The 23,338-nt window shown below is 42.9% G+C and overlaps 1 protein-coding gene and 1 long non-coding RNA gene across 3 annotated transcripts in view; both read right to left on the minus strand.

Moving 5' to 3' along the window:
• The window catches only part of CDH5 (cadherin 5), a 31,340-nt gene extending 28,008 nt beyond the window's left edge, over positions 1-3,332 (minus strand). The window contains exon 1 of one of the 2 annotated variants that reach the window (XM_081921635.1): positions 3,169-3,332. The gene's annotated coding sequence lies outside the window, so the exon portion shown is untranslated. The remainder of the gene's footprint in view (positions 1-3,168) is intronic. The other variant, XM_081921636.1, reaches the window with a different exon arrangement.
• The window catches only part of LOC309375068, a 605,268-nt gene that overhangs the window by 140,848 nt on the left and 441,082 nt on the right, over positions 1-23,338 (minus strand). The gene's annotated exons all lie outside the window — the stretch shown is intronic.

Raw genomic sequence — 23,338 nt, forward strand, 5'->3', positions numbered from 1 at the left:
CAAGGTGGTGTACAAGGTCTTCTGTGCTTTATCCTCAGGACAAACCTGGCTGAGAGAGAGATGGGATGACCAGTTCAAGGTCACCCAGGAGCTTCATGGCTGCGTGAGGATTTGAATCCAGGTCTCCTCAGTTTCTCAACACACAAGGCATTTCCATGCCATCACTCCTTTGGGGTGGCTTTTGACCACATACCAGCTAATTCAAATTGTGCAATTAAAACTGATTGGCAGCTCTTGTGAAACAGCCCCCACAACCCACCCCCATAAACTTTTTGTCATAAGGAAAGCTATAGGAAAATGCCTCAGAAAGTGCGGGATAACACTTGCTCTGACACTATGGTGAACAAATGAGAGCAAGTGCTCATTAAGTAGCCAATGATCTCTCTGCAAACAAATCAGGATGGAGGTTCAATAAACAGGTCATCTGGAAGGGACCAGAGTTTGTAGTCTGACCTTTGGGCTCTCCAGGGAATGGAGTAATATCTCAGGGTGACTTTCTGCTAAGTTTGAGAATGTTTGCCATTTGCTTTTCCCTCTTCCTCCAACCCCATCAGGCTCCACCCTCATGACACTGGGCATGGTGAAGATCTTGCATTGACCTTCCACATGCAGTCATTTGCCCCCACAGAACCCCCACTTTGCCCCATTCCACAAGGGGCCCCTTGATCTGCCAGGTTCCACCTCTCTGCTCACAAGCTCTTTGCCCCTTTGCATCTTGGGGTCTGAACAGTTGGCAACCCTATTCAATGCATACATGCATTTCCCTGCTTCTACATAAATTAAGCTTCATACTTGAATCTGTACAGTTTTTGCTATAATCTTCACATGAATGGTTGAAGCCTAAAACAGTTTGGGACTTTGCATACGTGAAGCTAACCAGTTATTCTGGGCTGATGTGTGTTCTCATTTCCCAAAACTTGACAAAGTGAATTGCTCATCTGAGAACTAAAAACAAATCAGAATCCTTTTCTCCAGACCTATATCAGTTTTTAAAATATATATATTTAACAATAGATAAAAGACTGCATAGCTCTTTGCAGTGCTCTAAGTATTTTTTATGCATTTTCTCAGTCATCATTACAACAGCTCTATAAGGCATTATACTAACATCCTAACGCACACATATTTTGTAGGCTGTTTTGTCTAATATTCACATTTTTTGTGCAATTTCCCCTAATACAATGCAATTTTGTATATTATTATAACATATATGTGTTCCATGCACACTTTCTTCTATTATATGCATCTTTTACATATTTTCTGGGGATAGGAAAACATTGCAAAATTCTGGAGAAGAACTGATGTTGAAGACTAGCTGTATTTTTCATTCTCATATTTCAGGAAGGCTGAACCAAATCTCTTCCCTATCCTTTCTGAACCTTAAGTGTGGTGGCTGGGCACCTCTGTCCTGCAAGTCTAAGTAAGCCTTCTAAAGACCATTTCCCCCCAAGCTATGCCTACCTATCCTGACATCATATATTTTGTCAGATATGAGGCAGGTAAAGACATGATTCCCTGATGGATTAAAGCAGGGCTTGCAGGTGTCACGCATCAGCTGCTTGGCCGAACCTGAAACCCCCTGAGACTTTGCCCTTTTGACTTGATTTCAAATGAAAACAAGTTTAAAAAGTTTCACCTGGCATTGTGGTGATGTCAAGTGACTGACAAATTTGACAACTCTGCCCACCTTTCAAAGTGACCAACAAGGCTTGCGAGAGGTCAAGGTCTGGTTTACTATCCAGACTCAGTTCAACACCCCTGCTTTAGGGAGAGTGCAGCCCACACCAGAAGAGGCTGAACAGCACTCACTTGGGCTGATGAAACATCTGTTAAGAGCATTTCCATCTTGTCTGGCTTGTGCCTCAGTTTATTGTCCCAAACCAGTAAGATATCAAAGCAAGCTTTCAAGGCCATTTTATCAATTTTTGATAGAACAGCCAATATATACACATATGTATCTGACTCTGTAAGTCTTATTTCTGATTCATCTACATATGTTCAGCAATAAGCTACAGCCCGTGTTTTCACATATTAGCAGAGTATTTGTTAGAAAGAAAATCTGACACTTTTACAGTAGACAAGTGTCAATGTATACATTATGTTTTTTACATAGGGTGGTACAAAAATATGTTTTACTCATAGCAGACCCAGTGAAATGAACAGACATGACTAGGTTTGGCCCATCAATTACAATAGACTTACTCTGAGCAAACCTTAATTGAATACTACACATGGTTTGGTGTTGTGTGGATGATTTTTGTTAAATAAATAGCTGGTATTGTTTCCCCTGAGCTGGATCAGGACCATGATATGAGGGAAGGGTGGTTTTAAGTCTTTGTTGCTCTGTGGTCCCAGTCCACTCACCATCCCTCATTCTTTATATTATGGGCCCAGTCTAACTCAGGCTATTTCATTTAACATAAATCAGCTACATGGTGCCGATCCACATGACAAAATTTAAGGCATATATTAGTTCTAAGGTCACACAGACAGGATACATTTGAAGCATGCTTATACCACCTGCAGTTCCCTGGCTGCTGAGGTTTGTGAGGAGACAGCTAATCCCCTCACAAAACAATTCCCAGCATGCTTAGCAAACTATGGCTCCTAGCATTCTTTGGGGAAAGCTTTCCTGTCTCTCAAACAAACGTTTGCATTAAGGCTCTCCAGGTACACATTGGATAACTGAACATCTTTCTGTCCCCCACCCCTCAATTTCCTTGTTAAATTTTTATTGGCAGCAGCTTGGGTTCTTGGTGACCTGACCTGAACATCCTTTCTCAAAAACACAAATCCTCCACTATGCCATCTGAGATTGTTATGGCAACTCCAGGTAGTCCTTCCCAGCAACGCAGTTTTTGTACAGTGGCAGGATCAAGAAAGCTAGCTTGTTGTAAAAGTACATCCTGGACTATTGGATGCTTTAAAGCAGGTGTGAGGAACCCTTGATCCCCTGGATGTTGCCGAACGACACTTCTCACCATCCCTGGCCATTGGCCATGCCTGTTGGATCCGATGAGAGTTGTAGTTCAGCAACATCTGGAGGGCTAAAGTTCCACCACAATGTTTTAAAGGGAACCTTAGTCCACCAAACTTTGACAAAGCTGCTTTTAAGTAGCAGATTTAAAAATCCCAAGAACAACACTCCCCAAAGACCACGTTTCTTACCTGGGCTGGGCTTTATTCCAAATCAGGAAGAATCCGAAATCAGCCTCCAAGCCTCGATTGGATAAAGTAGAGTGAATATAAAGAACTAAGTGAAATCCGTTATTTCACTGCATTAAGCAATACAGGGAGTGTTCAGCTTTACAGTCTCCAAGGTTTCCCAGCTGGGTGTCCGCCTTTTTCCCATCCTGCATCCTGTTATTGTTCCAAGCCTTACTAATGCCAGGGAGAGAAGGGAGTGGAGGAAACCAGATAAAAACTTTTTTTGACTCATTACTGGTTCAACTTACCTTCAGCCAGCTAGTCGCAAAAGAGGCAGCACAGGGGACAGGCCACAGGAGAGGGGTGGGGGAAAGACTTCAGGATCGTTGTCATCATCTAACATCAGTACAATGTAAGAATGGTAACAACCGACTTTTATTAGACCCCTGAAAGAGAGGCCTGCGTTTTCCTCAATTTTCCTTGGCAAGCTAAGGGTCAGTTTAAACACTGCAGTCCATCGGCAGATGCGGCAGCCAAAATGCATCTCTCTATAGTGATGCACCATGAGTATAAGGTTTGAAATCTGAGAGGAACAAAGGGAGCTGCCTTAACAACATAAGAAGAGCCCTGTTGGATCAGGCCAAAGGCCCATCTACTCCAGCCTCCTGTTCTTACAATGGCTAAGCAGATGGGCACAAGCAGTGCCTGGGTGCAACAGACCTCTCCCCATTTGCGATACCTGGCAACTGGTATTGAGAGGCACACAGCCTCTGACAATGGAGGTGGAACATAGCCATTGACAGCCTTATCCTACATCCATTTATCCAATCCTCTATTTGAGCCATCAAAGTTGGTGGCCGTCGCCGCATCTTTTGGGAGCAAATTCCATGACTTAACTACATTATGTGCTGTGTGAATAAATACTAGCCTGAATTTCCCAAAGTTCAGCTTCATTGTATGCCCCAAAATTCCAGTATTCGGAGAGAATGAACATAGGTTCTCCTCATTCGCTTTCTCCACATGGTGCGTAATGTTATACAGTGGTACTTCAGGTTACATACGCTTCAGGTTACATATGCTTCAGGTTACAGACTCCGCTAACCCAGAAATAGTGCTTCAGGTTAAGAATTTGCTTCAGGATGAGAACAGAAATCGTGCTCCAGCGGCGCGGCAGCAACAGGAGGCCCCATTAGCTAAAGTGGTGCTTCAGGTTAAGAACAGTTTCAGATTAAGAACAGACCTCCAGAACGAATTAAGTTCTTAACCCAAGATACCACTGTACAGAGTTCCCTGGGAAGAAGGATTGGTTCTTAAACCACTCTGGGAATTGTAGTTCTTTGAGGGGAAGGGCTGGAAATGTAGCTTGTGGCAGACCTTGGCGTCCCAAATTTTTGTGATGCCGAAATCTGGCGCCCCCTGCCTCTCCCATTGCACACGGTAGTGTTTGTGCCTGCTGGGGTGCTCCAGAAGCTCTGTGTCTCTAGAGCTACCTCTGATATAGCCCACCATAACAAAGGAAAGAGTCACACCCATTGCACCATCCACTTTCTTGTTTATGGCTGGCCCTGTGCACCACAGGCATGTGGCCCACAGAAGGTTGCCTATGAAGAATCGTGGCCCTTCAGTAAAGCAAATGTGATCTAAAGAGCACCCCCTGCCCAGAGTCCAGAGTTTAAACTAGCTAACCACTAAGGAGTGTGACAGTCCTGATCAGATGAACTCTCCACTTCAGTGGTAGCTGCTGTTAACCTTTTAAAAACCAGTAGGAAATCCAACCCAGACTCTTCCAGTGCTGCATTTAAGCAGGAATGGGATGTCTTCTTTAAATAATGCAAGAATAATTATGCAACGCTGGGGATAGACAAGGAAAAAAGAGCTTAATTTGAAGGCTTCACAGCTCTGTTATAATAAATGTAGCCAAAGGAACCACATCTCTTTATAGGCGACTTTGATAACAATCCTGAGTTAGATAATCTCTCACCTCTGTTATTCACTACAGCTTAAAATGGATAAAGGGACTGCTTTTTCTCACTGCATTCATGATGACTGAGCTCTGCTTACATTATTTTACATTTTTATGACACAGAGCCCTAAAGATGAATTACACTTTTAAAAAAAATCTGTTTCATCTATTATTCAGGAAGGTTAAGCAACTAATGAGGGAACATTTTTCAAAGCCTTCTTGGCAGAGGCTGTTTACAATTAAGTTTCCTCATAAGAAAGTACATGGCTGGGATTCCAGGAGGAGAGAGGAGGAATCCAGGAAGGATGTTGAATGTCTTATAATGAGCTGAAGTTATTTTGCTGAATGCAACACAGCAAGGGTTGAGTTATTGATCCAGGCTACGTCTGTGTTCTGAGCTGCAAGCACGTCGCACCAAAGAGAGTTGTTAGGAGACTCCTATTCCCCTCACAGCGCTACAATTCCCAGAGTCCCCTGTGAAGTGAGATTGACCATTAAACCACTCAGAGAACTGTAGCTCTGTGAGAGGAATATGGGTCTTCTAATAACTCTCAGTACCCATAACAAGCTATACAGCTCCCAGAATTCATTGGCGGAAACCATGGCTGTCTAAAGTGATATAATAATGCTTTAAATGAATGGTGTGAATGTGGCCACTCTTTTTGGTGCTGGGTAAAGATGTTTCTGTTTGCACAAGCCTTTAAAATTTATTTTATTCTCTTGTTGAATAGTTTTAGCATTGTGATTTCTGAGATTTACTACCTTGCTTTGATTTTCTTTTGTTTTAATGTTGTATCCCCTTCATGGATCAATGCCTTGCCGTGGCGAAGGGGCTTGAATAACTCAGAGAAGCTATGAGCTATGCTGTGCAGGGCCACCCAAGATGGACAGGTCATAGTGGAGAGTTTTGACCAAACGTGATCCACCTGGAGGAGGAACCGGCAAGCCACTCCAGTATCCCTGCCAAGAAAACTCCATGGACAAAGACAACAGGCATATAAAAGATATGACGCTGGAAGATGAGCCCCTCAGGTTGGAAGGCGTCCAACATGCTACTGAGGAAGAGCAGAGGACAAGTACAAGTAGATTCAGAGCTGATGAAGCGGCTGGGCCAAAGCCGAAAGGACGTTCAGTTGCGGATATGCCTGGAAGCGAAAGGAAAGTCCAATGCTGTAAAGAAAAATATTGCATAGGAACCTGGAATGTAAGAACCATGAACCTGGGTAAGTTGGATGTGGTAAAAAATGAGATGGCAAGAATAAATATTGACATACTGGGCATCAGTGAACTAAAATGGACATGAATGGGTGAATTCAGTTCGGATGACCATCATATCTACTACTGTGGGCAAGAATCCCGTAAAAGAAATGGAGTAGCCCTCATAGTCAACAAAAGAGTGGCAAAAGCTGTACTGGGATGCAATCTCAAAAATGATAGAATGATCTCGATACAAATCCAAGGCAGACCTTTTAACATCACAGTAATCCAAGTTTATGCACCAACCACTGGTGCTGAAGAAACTGAAACTGAGCAATTCTATAAAGACTTACAACACCTTATAGAAATGACACCAGAGAAGGATGTTCTTCTCATTATAGGGGATTGGAATGCTAAAGTAGGGAGTCAAGAGATAAAAGGAACAACTGGCAAGTTTGGCCTTGGAGTTCAAAACGAAGCAGGGCAAAGGCTAATAGAGTTCTGCCAAGATAACAAGCTGGTCATCACAAACACTCTTTTCCAACAACACAAGAGACGACTCTACACATGGACATCACCAGATGGGCAGCATCGAAATCAGATTGATTATATTCTCTGCAGCGAAAGATGGAGAAGCTCTATACAGTCAGCAAAAACAAGACCTGGAGCTGACTGTGGCTTAGATCATCAGCTTCTTATAGCAAAATTCAAGCTTAAACTGAAGAAAGTAGGAAAAACCACTGGGCCGGTAAGATACAATCTAAGTCAAATCCCTTAGGAATACACAGTGGAAGTGAGGAACAAGTTTAAGGATTTAGATTTGGTGGACAGAGTGCCTGAAGAACTATGGATGGAGGCTCGTAACATTATACAGGAGGCAGCAACTAAAAACATCCCAACGAAAAGGAAATGCAAGAAAGCAAAGTGGCTGTCCAACAAGGCCTTACAAATAGTGGGGGAGAGAAGGCAAGCAAAATGCGAGGGAGATAGTGAAAGATACAGGAAATTGAATGCAGCTTTCCAAAAAATAGCAAGGAGAGACAAGAAGGCCTTCTTAAACGAGCAATGCAAAGAAATAGAGGAAAACAATAGAATGGGAAAAACCAGAGATCTGTTCAAGAAAATTGGAGATATTAAAGGAACATTTCGTACAAAGATTACCATAATAAAAGACAAAAGTGGAAAGGACCTAACAGAAGCAGAAGACATCAAGAAGAGGTGGCAAGAATACACAGAAGAACTATACCAGAAAGAAATGGATGTCTCGTATACCCCAGGTAGTGTGGTTTCTGACCTTGAGCCAGACATCCTGCAGAGTGAAGTCAAATGGGCCTTAGAAAGCATTGCTAATAACAAGGCCAGTGGAAGTTATTATATTTCAGCTGAACTATTTAAAATATTAAAAGATGATGCCATTAAGGTGCTACACTCAATATGCCAGCAAATTTGGAAAACTCAGCAGTGGCCAGAGGATTGGAGAAGATCAGTCTACATCCCAATCTCCAAGAAGGGCAGTGTCAAAGAATGCTCCAACTACCGCACAATTGCACTCATTTCACATGCTAGCAAGGTTATGCTTAAAATTCTACAAGGCAGGCTTAAGCAGTATGTGGATGGAGAACTCCCAGAAGTGCAAGCTGGATTTCGAAGGGGCAGAGGAACCAGAGAACAAATTGCAAACATGCGCTGGATTATGGAGAAAGCTAGAGAGTTCCAGAAAGACATCTACTTCTGCTTCATTGACTATGCAAAAGCCTTTGACTGTGTCGACCACAGCAAACTATGGCAAGTTCTTAAAGAAATGGGAGTGCCTGATCACCTCATCTGTCTCCTGAGAAATCTCTATGTGGGACAAGAAGCTACAGTTAGAACTGGATATGGAACAACTGTTTGGTTCAAAATTGGGAAAGGAGTACGGCAAGGTTGTATATTGTCTCCCTGCTTATTTAACTTATATGCAGAATTCATCATGTGAAAGGCTGGGCTAGATGAATCCCAAGCCGGAATAAAGATCGCCGGAAGAAATATCAACAACCTCAGATATGCAGATGACACAACCTTGATGGCAGAAAGTGAAGAGGAATTAAAGAACCTTTTAATGAGGGTGAAAGAGGAGAGCGCAAAATATGGTCTGAAGCTCAACATCAAAAAAACGAAGATCATGGCCACTGGGCCCATCACCTCCTGGCAAATAGAAGGGGAAGAAATGGAGGCAGTGAGAGATTTTACTTTCTTGGGCTCCATGATCACTGCAGATGGTGACAGCAGTCACGAAATTAAAAGACGCCTGCTCCTTGGGAGAAAGGTGATGGCAAACCTAGACAGCGTCTTAAAAAGCAGAGACATCACCTTGCCAACAAAGGTCCGTATAGTTAAAGCCATGGTTTTCCCAGTAGTGATGTATGGAAGTGAGAGCTGGACCATCAAGAAGGCTGATCGCCGAAGAATTGATGCTTTTGAATTATGGTGCTGGAGGAGACTCTTGAGAGTCCCATGGACTGCAAGAAGATCAAACGCATCCATTCTTAAGGAAATCAGCCCTGAGTGGTCACTGGAAGGACAGATCCTGAAGCTGAGGCTCCAATACTTTGGCCACCTCATGAGAAGTGGACAGTGTTCTCGAAGCCACAAACATGAGTCTGATCAAACTGTGGGAGGCAGTGGAAGACAGAAGTGCCTGGCGTGCTCTGGTCCATGGGGTCAGGAAGAGTCGAACTTGACTAAACGACTAAACAACAACAACAAATGTTGTATACTTATTGATTTTGGTCAGGGGTACCTTTACTTATTGATTTTAATAAACTCTACCCATGGGTAGATACCATGGGTGGTATACAGCTAAACCGTTCTGAAAAAATAGTTTTAGCTGAGCAGTGGGACTCTCCTGCCCTCTCCTCTTCCTGTGGATGCCCTGTACCCCCCTAAATCTGCTCTGGGAGGTGTGTGTGTGGGGAACCCTCAGAACGGATTTAGGGGTTGTATGGAAAAATGAGACAGCAGTGAAGTTCCATTGCACAGACCTTGTGCTAGTGGAGCTGTTTAGTGGGATACCGCCCCATGTAACAAAAGAAGGTACACTTTAGAAAACCTTTTTTAAAAAATCCAAGCAAATAAATATGCAGTGCAAAAGCACAACATCACTGAATTATACATGTACGGCTCCTGGCCTTGCATCTGCAGATCATTTTTCTTTTTGAGTTGCTATTCCATTGATGATAAGGTTTTTAAATCATTTTTCTCACTTACCTTATGCCATAAGCTAAGACTTAGGGAGTGCTACTTGGTTTTTGTGTGTGTTATTTTAAGGCAAGCCATTCTTGCCCTTTTCATCCAGTGTATTTTGCTTCCTTATGATGTCTTGGAGGCTCACCTGCTGCTCTTTATACTATGCTTTTGTACACTGTAGTTGGTTACTTAAGAGCAGGGAAGATCTCCAATTCCCAGAGTTCCCTGGGAAGAGGGATTGATTTGCCACCCCCCTCTCCAAATCTACTGCAGAATGCCTACTCTTTTTACATGTGCATACATGGAACCTTAATAGAGTCTTTTTTTAAGAAAAAGAAATAACGTCAGTAATCTAATGCATTGAAACAAGGGGCTCTTGGAGAGGAAAAGAAATTTATATATAAGGGCTAAGATGGAGCAATGGCACATCTTAACTGAACAGTGTACAAAAAAACCTCCTTGTTCTCATGAGTCAGAACATTATAATTGTTTCAAGGAACTTGCATCAGAATTGGGTAATGATGCCGGTCACTTCCAGTTACTCTTTTCTCACCAAGTGTTGATTATATCCTAGAGCAGGTCCGAATTCAGTTTCCTGTAAGGAGATTTGCTAGACATTAAAACTGCATGATTCCTCAGCAAAGAGTGTTCTTTTTCAAAATGAATTTTTAAAAATTCTTTAATTTATTTCACAGATATACGTCTTGCTCATCCTTGCAAAGCGGGGAAATTTTAAGGTGGAAGTACCATCAAAGTACGTGGGGACGCAGGTGGCGCTGTGGGTTAAAGCCTCAGCGCCTAGGACTTGCCGATCAAAAAGTCGGCGGTTCGAATCCCTGCGGCGGGGTGCGCTCCCGCTGCTCGGTCCCAGCGCCTGCCAACCTAGCAGTTCGAAAGCACCTCCGGGTGCAAGTAGATAAATAGGGACCGCTTACTAGCGGGAAGGTAAACGGCGTTTCCGTGTGCGGCTCTGGCTCGCCAGATGCAGCTTTGTCACACTGGCCACGTGACCCGGAAGTGTCTCCGGACAGCGCTGGCCCCTGGCCTCTTAAGTGAGATGGGCGCACAACCCCAGAGTCTGTCAAGACTGGCCCGTACGGGCAGGGGTACCTTTACCTTTACCTTTACCATCAAAGTGAACAACAACACCATTTGCTCAATTAGCAATTGCTTTATAAAAATAAATAGGTGCAGAGCATCCCGATCTAGATTCCTGTTGTTGGATCCCTACTGTTGGGGTGTGTGGGGGTAGGTGGGTTAACCCTTTGCTCTTTACTGCTGTCTTCATTTGGAACTGTGTCCTCACACCTGTAACCTGCTTGGGAATAAAAGTCAACAATAGTCTGCTCCCACTCAGGGTGGACAAATTTCATTCTCCACGTTTCTCATGTTTCCCTTCTAAAACTCACTTCTGCACATTTCCACAATTTTTATTTTTATTTTAAACAAATCACCAGCATTTCAGGGCAAACATATCCTAAGAAACATGTATTTGTTTTGACTAATATACACATTTTTGCGTCTCATTGCATTGTTATTGTGATGATGAAGCTATCTTAAAATGATAATGCGATGGAATGGTAGTTCATCCCTCACCATGGGCTGTGCTGAGTGGAGCTTGATGGGAGCTGGAGTCCAGCAACATCTGTGGGGCCATCGGCTTCCCATCCCTGATGCACAGAAAACAGGCAGGATGCAGGAGATGATTAGGATCTCCCCATGTTATTGTTGTGCTGATTAGTAGTGCTGTAGGGTGCTTTGAAGATCCAGGAAGGGTTTAATCTCTTTTTCCTGTGCTTTCTCTGCTCCCCCCATCTGAATCCCCCTAAGGCTGCTATTAGCTCTACATCTGTGCTTCCTTCCCCCTCCTCACAGGACATGGTGGGGAACCTGTCGACCTGCAGGCATTGTAGAACTGCAATTTCAATCACCTCTGATCACTGGCCATGCAGGCTGGACAGTGGTGGTTGGTGCACATAGGGACTGATGGGGAGCCCAGCAGTGGGTGGAGACACAGCCAACTGCAGGCAGAGACAACAAAGTCTAGTTTCCTCCATCCTCCTCCCTGCTAAGTTCTACAAAGGCAACAATGAGCCTAAGAAAGAGGAGAAGAGGTGGAGGAAGCTGGCATCAAATGTGACCTTCTGGATTGGTTGTTAGAAAGCAGGGAAGTGGGGGCTGGCTGAGGTTGGTGGAATGGCAACCCCTTAATCTTAATGGACCAGCCTCCACTGGGCTGGGATCGATGAGCAGTGGAGTCCAACAACATTTGGAGAGCCTGTGGATGTTAATCTCATTGAGCTTTTTGCAGGTGTGATTCTAACTGTGGCATAGGGGTGTGTGTGTTGAAACTTGCTGAGGAGGGAAAAGTTAAAACTTTCTGTGCAATGTGGCTCCACAGCAAACTGGGACCCCATGCTGATTTAAAAGAAAAGAAAAGAAAAACACTTGTGTTTGCTAACAATTAAAGTAACATCTAGTTTGGCTCTGAACTTTTAGAAATATCAAGCTGGCTAGTGTTGAACAAAGAGCAAATGGACTTGGGTCTAATCCAGTGAAGAAATCCTTATGCTTCAGGTTATAGACACTTCAGGTTACAGACTCTGCTAACCCAGAAATAGTAGCTCGGGTTAAGAACTTTGCTTCAGGATGAGAACAGAAATTGTGCGGCGGCAGCAGGAGGCCTCGTTAGCTAAAGTGGTACCTCAGGTTAAGAACAGTTTCAGGTTAAGAATGGACCTCCGGAACGAATTAAGTACTTAACCTGAGGTGCCACTGCAAGGCAGTTATTCTGTGTGAAAGTAGCAAAGTGTTTGGGGACCCAATGCTAGCCAGTGCAGGGTTAGCCAATGCTCATCATCCCATTTGGTTGTCTCTCTGAGTTCTTAACATTTTTGCTGCAGACCCATGGCTTCAGTGGCCTTGGCAACACCAGAAAGGCCTGGGGAAGAACGGAACTCCTTGTTTCCTTTGCTGAGCAATGCAGTTAGACTCAGTGCTTGAGTCCAGTGGGGTTTCTATCAAGAGGATTTCCTCTGTATACAAATCTCCAGGCTGGCTATAAATGGACGGAAACACATTGTATGTCCTGTCTTCCCAAAACATAGTGCAGGGTGAAGTTGTGCTTAGCGAGTCTTAGACCTCTGACCCTGTTCCTCAAAATGTATTTTCTTTCATTTTTTAAAATTAAAAAAATACCATTTTTTGGTATATTAGAGAAAATTTGGAGAGACATGTGGGGAGAGGGGGGGGGAAAGAAAGAAAGAAAGAAAGAAAGAAAGAAAGAAAGAAAGAAAGAAAGAGAGAGAAAGGAAGGAAGGAAGGCATTTGCTACAAACACTCTTTAAGCGGTACTCAAAATATTGGGTTGTATCCAGTGTCACAAACCTAGGTCCATTAATGTCAATGGTTCTTCGCTGTGTAAAACTTAGTTGGATACAACCCATCAATAACTGCAGAAGTCACATTTCCTCTAGTTGTCGCTGTACACTCAAATAATATAACTAGCATTTCCCTTCACACACACATATATAGATAGATATAGATACATGGACACACAGATAATGCTCACCCACCTACCCATACATGCAAGTACATATCTAGTATCCAAGCTAGGATCCTCCAGACACTTTCCCAGTGATGCTTAAGGGTAGGCATGGGGAACCTGTGGTCCTGCAGATACAATCAAGCAACATCTGGCGAGCCAAGGTTGTACCATCCCTGCACTGCATAAATCACGCTTCCTCAACATGGTGCCATCCAGATGTTGCTGGACTGTCACTTCCATCCTTTCTGATTTTTGCCTAGCTGGAGCTGGAGGCAGTTGTGTTGCAAAGCATTTTGAGGGAACCAGGTTGTGGAAGGCTGACATAAAAACATAGGAGAGAAACATATCCTCAGCACAAACTCAGACCGGTATCGTACCACTTAGGGCTGCCATACAAAATTTCCTGTGCATTATAAACAGCTGAAGTGTTTGGAATCAGAATATGGCAGGGGACTTGCAGTCCCCACGCCCTCCACAGAATTTCATTCCCCAGGGCTCCATGTAAAGAGGAGATGCCTATATTAAATCAGTTTGTTTGAAATACATATATACTTTAAGTTGCCATGCTACACTAGCTCTCCATATCCCTTTTTAGACATGTGTTTTCTGAAGTTTTGCTCTGAGTAAGGGGAAAGCTTCTATGCAGCATTCTGTGTTACCGTAATTACATTAGCCTGTACATGGGCGTAGCCAGGATTTTCGTTAGGAGGGGCAGACATTTGGTTGGGTGGTGGGCAGAAGCTGTGTTTGCTATGTATTTTTTATTGATTTGGAGGGGCAGATGCCCCTCCCTGCCCCCCCCGGGCTATGCCCACGAGCCTGTAATCTTTTTGTGAAGTCTAAACTAGAATGCATGTTGAGAGGGTATTGAATTCCCAAATTCTTTGGATTATCAAGATAGATTAATGCACTTTTCTTGACCCTTTTGGATTCCTGACTCAGTCAAATCTGCCTTCTCAATTAGCTACAATAACTACCTTTGCCTGCTGGCTTTTCATACATAGTGTTCAGGTCTGCCTGAAGTCCAGCATTTAAAAAATGTAGCCCCACCTTTTGGAAGTGAACGAAGGCTTAAGGAAATGAGTAAAACACATTGGATCCATCATAGCGTAAGACAGATCTCATGGGAAGGCATAAGTTTAAGAAGTCATAAGAATGCGAGCTGAAGCCCAGGGTGTGTTCAAACATTGCTTTACAACCTAGCCTTCAGCAACAACGCTGTATATAGTAGAATGGGTATTTGTCTATGGTCGGAGGCTGTGGTCTGTGGTCATGTTTATCTTGGTAGTAGATCACAACAGATATACAGTTCATTGCTGGGGGCAAGAGGTTATTGCTAAAGAGACAGCTGTAACCATTTTGGCAAATATTGACCTCAGAAAGGCAAAATAACCAGAATCAACATCCACACAATACATTTAAAGCACACAGTTTTCCCCAAAGAATTCTGTGAACTGTAGTTTGTTAAAGGTGCTGGGCACTGCAGTCTTGTAAGGGACAATCTATAGTTCCCAGGATACCTTGGGGGGGGGGAGGAGAGAGCCAAATGCTTTCAGTGCATGGTGTGGCTGTTACCTAGGAAGCTGCCTTATACTTTGTCTAGGGATGGAGGAGAAATTTTATTCATTTCACAGTTAAAGGTGAACCTGCCTGATCCACACTTTCTAAAACTGAAGCACAGCTGTCCTTTGAAATTCACACGTCTCTGAATTTTGCAATGCACTTCTCTAGTCAAGGAAAGTGTACAAAAATGCGTGTGTGAGTGCAAAAGGTACATAAAATGAAACTAAATTACAAAAGTGCAGTAGAAAAAAATTGCTTTGGGAAATTGTGCATAATAATGTGTATACTAGGAGAAATTTGCACTAAAATGCTAATGAATTTTCATGAGAATTCCTGCCTCCCCAAATTGCAAACTGATGTGGAAAGGTGGGCAACTGAAGATTGGTAAAATGAGAAAGTGAAAGAAACTGAAACTGCTTCCCCCACCTTGTTCGTAGAGTTGCCAAGCTGCACCTCAGATCTCCTCTGACTCTTTAAATGTGTAAAGAAGCCAGGGCTCCAAATGCAAAACTCTTTATCTGGTCCAAGCAGCACCACTGTGGCCACACCCCTGACCAGTCCTGCTATGTACCCTCCTGGATTCCTTGAGAGTTTTTGCCTGGCTGGAATATGTCCTTGAACTCTGATAATGCTTCTTGTTTGCAAGATAGAGAACACAAAGGTATGTGTGTGTAGAAACTAGCCTATTCTATAAAGGTACATTTTGCATTCATTACTTTGCCCATTCTAGCCTGGTGGCCCCTGGAAGGCTGCCTAGGATGGAATGTGGCCCTTGGCCCAAGGTTTATAAATTAGGAGGGCTCTCTCCCCAGTGAAATTATCAAAATAGCTTCACATTTTTGTGGAAAACACTGGAATTTGTAGTCCTAGTCGTCTCCCTTGTTATCAGGCTGGGGAACTTGAGACCCTCCAGGTGTTGCCAGATTCTGACTCCCATCAGCCTCAGCCAGTATCACCAATGGCCAAGGATGATGGGAACTGTAGATCCTGGCAAACCAGCAACCAGCTACATCCCTGAGTCTACTTGGCTTGCTCTTTTGATGGGTGCAGACAGGCATCAGACCTTTTTGATGTTAAAAGTGACTGAGCACTTTTCTCTGCCAATGAACAAGGATGAGAGGAGTTGTGGTTCAATAACATCTGGAAGGTCATGGGCTCCCCATCTCTGATGGATGTTCTGCCAAGGAGCTAGAGTCTTTTCCATTGCCTTTGCTGTTGCCTCACCTTCTCCTGCCCCAGGCAAATTTGGTGGGCCCTTGACAGGCAAGGGGAAGGTTGCAGAGGGCTCCTGAGGTGTGGATTAGCATATCCTGTGCATATCCTGCTTGACTTGTACCTACTTATGAGAAATTGAACAGGCGTATTTGTTTTTATGAGCGCACCTAGCAGATTTCTCACAGCATCTCTTTCTTATCATTTTTCTTCTCTTGCCATTAGCTTTCCTAAAAATAATGAGCTAAAGAGCAGTTGTGTGTGGCATCAAATACCATCAAGCTAAAATTCTAATAATGAATTCCCATCGGATTACAAATGAGGCTGATTGGAAGGCTATCAACGTTTTGTAGCCTTGCCAATTGTAAGTTATGTCTGATCTTTCCATGGCAAGATGGCTATAAATACTCATAATCATTCTGAATTCTGTCAGGTATTGTACATTAGGCTTGTAATGCATTTAGTAGTGAAAAACATGGGGGTATAAATTATAGCACAGTGATGTGGGAGGAAATTGGTCACACTTCTGGAGGGAGAAGCCTTACTGATGCCAGTGTGGGTCTACCCTAAGATGAGAAGGACTAGCAAACTCAGGTGCTATGTAGTCAACCTGGGGCAGCCAGTAAATACTAAGGACAGCCTTTTATTCCATCTTCACAATGTTTCCATGCCTGTTCATTTTGGACTTTTATGTGATCTTTCACATGACACTGAAGCCACTTCTGGAAATCTAGTGGAGATTTAGCTGCCCCCCTCCATTTTTATTGTTTCCAGAAAAAACAACAACAGCCATCCATTTGCTACCCTACTACCTTGGAAAAACCTGGGAGTTTTGTGCTGATGAAATTTGTAGCAGTATGCTGACATACAGTTCTTTCCTGCCACTTAAAATATGGTATATCAATCACAAAGTCATGGTTCCACAGCAAAGTACCGCAGTGTAAAAGAAATGTTAGCAATCAGGATAGAAGCCTCAGCATTGTAACTAGTAAAAGTTATGCAACCTAAGATTTGAAGTAGTGGAGAAAAGAATGTAATGGTGAAGCTTTTTCCCAAGCAAACCTGAGATGATTGAGCATGCTTCATTGCCATGGAATACTATGAAGAAGGGGATAGGGAATGCATGGAATGGAGTATCCGGGAAAGGGCATGGCTGGCTGGCTAGAACCCTGAAAAGAAGTAGTTCACACTTCAACATTTTGTTTCAGCTCCCTCTATTATATTTCAATTATTTGCGTCCCAGCATATTCAGCTGGGATATTTATGTATTTTATTTATTTTAATCCCACCTTTCTTCCAAAGAATTCAAGGTGGCACACAAAGGTAGCACACAAAGGTATCTTCTTCTCCATATTATCCTGTGAGGTCAGTTGGGTTGAGAGGCAGTGCTTGGCCTAATAATAATAATAATAATAATAATAATAATAATAATTATAATTTATTATTTGTACCCCGCCCATCTGGCTGAGTTTCCCCAGCCACTCTGGGCGGCTCCCAATCAAGTGTTAAAAACAGTACAGCATTAAATATTAAAAACTTCCCTAAACAGGGCTGCCTTCAGATGTCTTTTAAAGATAGGATAACTACTTATTTCCTTCAAATCTGAAGGGAGGGTGTTCCACAGGGTGGGCGCCTCTACCGAGAAGGCCCTCTGTCTGGTTCATCTAGTGAGTTTCATGGCTGAGTGGGGATTTGAACTTGGGTCTCCTAGGTCCTAGTCCAACACTCTAATCACTACACCACACTGACTCTCTCTGCTGTGGAGCCATTTCTGTACTTTGGTTGAGTGTTCCCTGTTTAATACATGTATTTATTACACTTACATTTTGCATATGTAGGTGTACATTTAGAAATCACAAAATGAACATTTCAAAATGTGTTTTCCAAATCACTGGCAACTGGGAAAGGCTCTGACCAGTTTTCAGAGCTGTAGCTGGCTGCATTTAGCCTTTTGCATACAGCTAAGACATACATGTGGCACTTTAAAAGGCTAATATGTTGTTGTTTCTATTTATTTTTATGAAAAAATACTATTTATTATTATTCAATAATACATTGTTTTCATCTTTATGGCACTACAAGCTTCTCCCTTGTTAACGAAGGACTGGGCTAATACATAGCAAGTGCATAAGATGCTGTTTCAAAGGGATTCTGCAATGTTGACAGTGTATGTTCAGGTTTTCATGTCAACTCCCAACATTTTTCAGTGGCTTCAAAGTACAGATGTAGACAAATTCTCCAGAAATCCCTTCCCATTATTTATATTTCCTTACAGTCTGCAGATGTGCCATTGTTATTCACATCAGAGAAGTAAATTCCTGGATGCTGATGCCAGAAGTATCTGTGGGCCTTGACTTTTTATTTATTACAAAAAACTCATCCACCCGACAGCAGCTGCAAATGATGAGACAAGCTTAAGTCATCTTCTTGTTTGACTGGCTGATCCTTTGGGGAAATCTGTAAATAGTTTACTGGTGGCTTGCGATGAAAGTGAAGTGGCAAAGTGCCAACTTTGGTGAAATCCACAGGGGTCATAAATATTTTTAATCTGAGGATGCATTAAATAACAAATATCTGGCATTTAGAAAATTTGAATCTTTGAAAAATTGAAGCTTCACATCCATTGAAAGGCCTTCATGCAGAGTGCAACAAACTGGCTGAGAGACTGAGCGGTGAATCAAGATATCCCTAGTTTGATTTTCATCTCTGCCATGAACTCACTTCATGGCAGCCAACCTTGCCCACTGAACCACAGTATGTCACATCTTGCAATATGAGGTGGTGATGGGGGGATATATTTACAGGATATCTTTAAGGATAATGCATGTGAACTCCTGAGCTCCTGCAAAGTGCTCAAACACATTTTAAATCCTTACAACATAAAAAAGTAAAGGACCCCTGACAGTTAAGTCCATTTGCGAACAACTCTGGGGTTGTGGTGCTCATCTCGCTTTACTGGCCGAGGGAGCTGACGTTTGTCTGCAGACAGTTTTTCCGGGTCATGTGGCCAGCATGACTAAGCCGCTTCTGGCGAAACCAGAGCAGTGCACCCTCCTGCCGGAGCAGTACCTATTTATCTACTTGCACTTTGACGTGCTTTTGAACTGCTAGGTTGGCAGGAGCTGGGACTCAGCAATGGGAGCTCACCCAGTCATGGGGATTTGAACCGCCGACCTTCCGATTGGCAAGTCCTAGGCTCAGTGGTTTAGACCACAGCACCACCCGTGTCCCCTACAACACGCTTAAGTCTAATTCGTGCATGAAGAGGTTAATGCCATAGATTTAGCTGTCTTGCTATGCTTTGCTATCTCACTTCTCCTCACCTTGTGAGGAAGGTAATTAAGCCCATTGTTTCCCCTTCAGTCTATCAAAGAAGCTCAGTGTGTGGAGAGAGTTTGAGTTGGTTGCTGCAGCTCAGACCGGATGGCTCTTACAAGCCATTGTTGTGTTCCTATACCAATAATTTAGGAACTTTCATCACTGTAACTAAGCCAGGCTGTAACACGTGTGTTTTCTGACTGATGAATGGAAAAGCACATGAACCTGACATTTGAAGAATTTGTAAGTAAACCATTTTTAACTTTCCAAATGTGTGGTGTTTTTCTATGCTAGGGGAAAAACGTAACTCACAAGAGCATATTTTAAAGGCCTAACAGACTATATTTCCAGGCTGATTTTAGATTTCTGCTGGTGTCCTCTCACCAGCTCCAAACCTGGATCTTAACACCCAAGGACTTCTCCTTTTATATACCTATTTTTCCTTGCCATCAACAGTAAGGTAGGACAGCATTATCTCCATATTGCAGAAGGAGGGCTGATGTTCTGACATTCTTAGCTCCTACACTTACACCAACTGTACATATTCCTCAGTTGTGTTCAGAAAAGGCCTACTATTTACATCCACTGTTCGCAGATGGGAGCTTGTATTCAACAATATCTGGAGGGCCACAGAGTCTCCATCCATCATATAAGGAAAGTCACAGCAGTTTCAAAATGGTATCAATCAATATACCTTTGTGGCATGAATATGTTCCAAATCAGTAGGTATGTCATTCTTGCTTTAAGCTTTGGTTGCCTAGAAATATGTTATTAACTGTATGTCAGGTTTAAACCAGTGTTGTAGATTATGCTGTGCATAAAATAAGAAGAATAGAAACAAAGGATCAGCTCTGTTGGATCAACAGATTGGTCCTTTAAAAGTCACAAGGAAAGTGCTGTAGCTCAGTGGTACAGTATTTGCTTTGCATGCAGCAGGTTCTAGGTTCAATCCTCAGCAACTCCAAGTAGTACATACTGAAAATACCCCCCCATCTGAAAATACCCCCAATCAGAAACCCTTGAGAGCTTCTGCCAGTCCATGTAGATAATTCTGAGCTGGACGTACTAATGGTCTGCCTTGGTATAAGGCAGTTTCCTGTGTTCCTAAGCCAGCTGCTACAGATTTTTTTTTAAAAAAGAAATACTAGCATTGCCAAAGATGACAGTTCTGCTCCCCGTTTCAGTTTTGTGGCATCAGCAACACAAATGTCACCACATCTGTCTGTACTACCACCACCTGCTGCCTGAAAGATATATTGCAACCATTCTAGCTATCACAAGTGTTAATTGACAACACGTAGCTATTCTTGTGAGCCAGCAATAGCCCATAATTATGATGCATTATGGGTGGGTGTGCACCCATACTGGAGGAGACAATGGTGAGGACAACTCCCCCTTTTGATCCCAACATCTGGTACTGGGTGGCTGCCCGTGAAAACTAAGAATCCATGTAACTACTTGGGTTATAGCTGTCACTAGACATGCCTTCCATAAATTTGCATACCTTCCCCACTTTTATAGTGCAAACCTATCTAAACCAGCAGTGGGTGGAAGGTCGATCAGGAGCTACTGGTAGAACTCACAGTGACTTGGAGTTAAATCAGCAAGAGTTTCCAATTCCCAATTGTCCTCTTGTCAACAATTTATATGGCTGACATATTAATAACCTGCAACCTGGAAATTAATAACTGTGAAGGTAGGTGCCTCTCTTTTCAACCCTTTAAAAAAATGTCGGGCAGGGCTAGAGGCAAAAGTGGATCTTGTTAGCAAATGGAGTTTACAGTGGTACCTTGGGTTAAGAACTTAATTCGTTCTGGAGGTCTGTTCTTAACCTGAAACTATTCTTAACCTGAAGCACCACTTTAGCTAATGGGGCCTCCCGCTGCTGCCACGCCACCAGAGCACAATTTCTGTTCTCATCCTGAAGCAATGTTCTTAACCCGAGGTAATATTTCTGGGTTGGCGGAGTCTGTAACCTGAAGCGTATATAACCTGAAGTGTATGTAACCCAAGATACCACTGTATATGCAGCAGCAGCAGCAGCAGCAGCAGCAGCAGCAGCAGCAGCAGCAGCAGAAGTTAACTTCAGTTGAACAAATCCTTGCTTGGAGCACACCTTCAGCTGAAAGGTTATCAAACTGAGACTTGGTGTAAAATAAGAAAGCTTATGTTTATTAAAGGAAGTATATTCTTAATAGGAAAGAGTGCTGTAGTCCTAGCTAGCTGTCTAGTTGGAGAAAGAAAGAACCCTTTGTTCTCAGGAGTATAAATTCAAAATGACCTCTCTCCTTGAAGTCCAGAAAAAGAATGTGAGAGGGAGCATGGAGTTGTCAAGCTAGATGCAACCTCAGGTTTATTACTATAAACATGAAAGCGATAGAGAGAGGTCAATATAGAGATAAAGTTACAGGGATAGTCTTGAAAGCTGGAAGTCAGCTACTCTTCTCAGCACCCAAACTGCCAACATATTTTACCTTCATACTATGGACTATTTTCTTCACCCCCCCTTTCTGTTCATTACCCAAACAAGTGCTCCAGTGAGGTGAAGGGGTGAGTGCAAAGCAGGGCTGGTGAGGGATGTAAAGTTACATTCAACCCTTGGTCCTGTAGCTCCTCACCTCTTCTCTAAGCTGCCATAGCACATGCCTGCCCAATTGATCTTGTATGATAGTTTTTCCTAGAAAGGTTTGGATCGTTTTGTCTCTGAAAACCGATTTTCTTTCCCACAAAACTAAGGAAAAGTAAGTAAAACCTTGTGTGTCTTTGCTGGCCTGAAGATTTAGGAAAACACAGTACTGCTAGCCTTTTGCGTGGGGAATGTCATGTTTTTCTTTGGATCTTATGCTAACCTCAGAGTATATGTGGATTTGATTTAATACCTTTACTCGGATAGTTACTTAAACACAATCTCTGCAGTAAATCCCATCAAACGGTTTCTGCAGTGCTCTACTTAATTATTTCAAAGAATGAAAGTGACCTTTTCTCTGTATTGGCTGTTTTCTCCTGTACAGTAGGAAAAAGAAGAGTGCTTGAGGATTTGCACATGTGAGAGGCTGTGTTCAGTCTATCCCAGGGTTTTCTCTTTCTTTCTTAATGCCAGCGAGTAGATCCGTCATGAAACATAGGTTCACATTTTGCGATCACCTACTGTGGTTTTGAGAGGCAGGTCATTATATTGGATCATGCTTATAACTGTGATTCTTGTGCTAGCGAGGCTTAAGCTGACCCATATGTCTGCATGTTCCATGTTTTAAATGCACCACATTCCACTCAATTAAATGTGATCCATTCTTACCCTGGAGGTAGAATAGACTTTGAAGCTGAATTGAGGAATGAGTTAAAACTGTTGCATATGTGGGAAAAGGCGTGTGTGTGAGCAGTGTGCATCCCTTTTATGAGAATGGAGTGATTTATTTGCATTGGTGGTGCTCATCTGCCAGCAGATGGTGACATACCACTGGAGAAGGATTCAATTTTCATACTCCAGTTTGTTACCCATGGCAGGTGGAGGCTGCCGTGTGTTGTCAGGGGCCTTCGGTGATGGAATCTATCGGTATCGACTTTCATATTGAGTTCTGAGGTTTTTCTAAGGTTTCTGCTCATGCCCAGGATTAGCTTCCGACTGCAACATTTGAAAAAGATTTATAGCAGATGCATCCCAGCTGCTTTAAGTACAGATTACAGAGCCGTACACAAATGGCACTTCTCTGAATTGCAAAAAGGAAAAGAGAGCAAAAAAAAATGATGCTGTTCTTCTTCCAAGAAATCTGGGGGAAGTTTTTATTAAGCTGCAAAGAAATATATATATATATATAATCACTGAGATTCAATGTAAATATATATTTGTCCTATTAACTCACATTCCAGGAAAACTGGGGCATCCTGGTGGCTGCTTTTGATTTATTTATTTTTTAAAATCTAAACCCAAGTCTACATACAAATGCATCCCAGAGCACTGCACAAAAATATAAAAACCAATGTAATAACACAAGGAGTGTTTGCTGGTCTGGTGATGCAGTGCCAAGTGGACCTCGCCACCTGGCACCAGTGTCACAGCCACTTATCAGAATGGGGTGGCCGGGGGCAGGTTGGTGGTGAGGTTGGGGTGGTACAGCCACACTTGTGGAACCAACCAGAAATGTCTCCACCATCCCCACCTTGTTACC

Source organism: Podarcis melisellensis (genome assembly GCF_964234715.1).
Source record: "Podarcis melisellensis genome assembly, chromosome: 8".
Lineage (NCBI taxonomy): Eukaryota > Metazoa > Chordata > Lepidosauria > Squamata > Lacertidae > Podarcis > Podarcis melisellensis.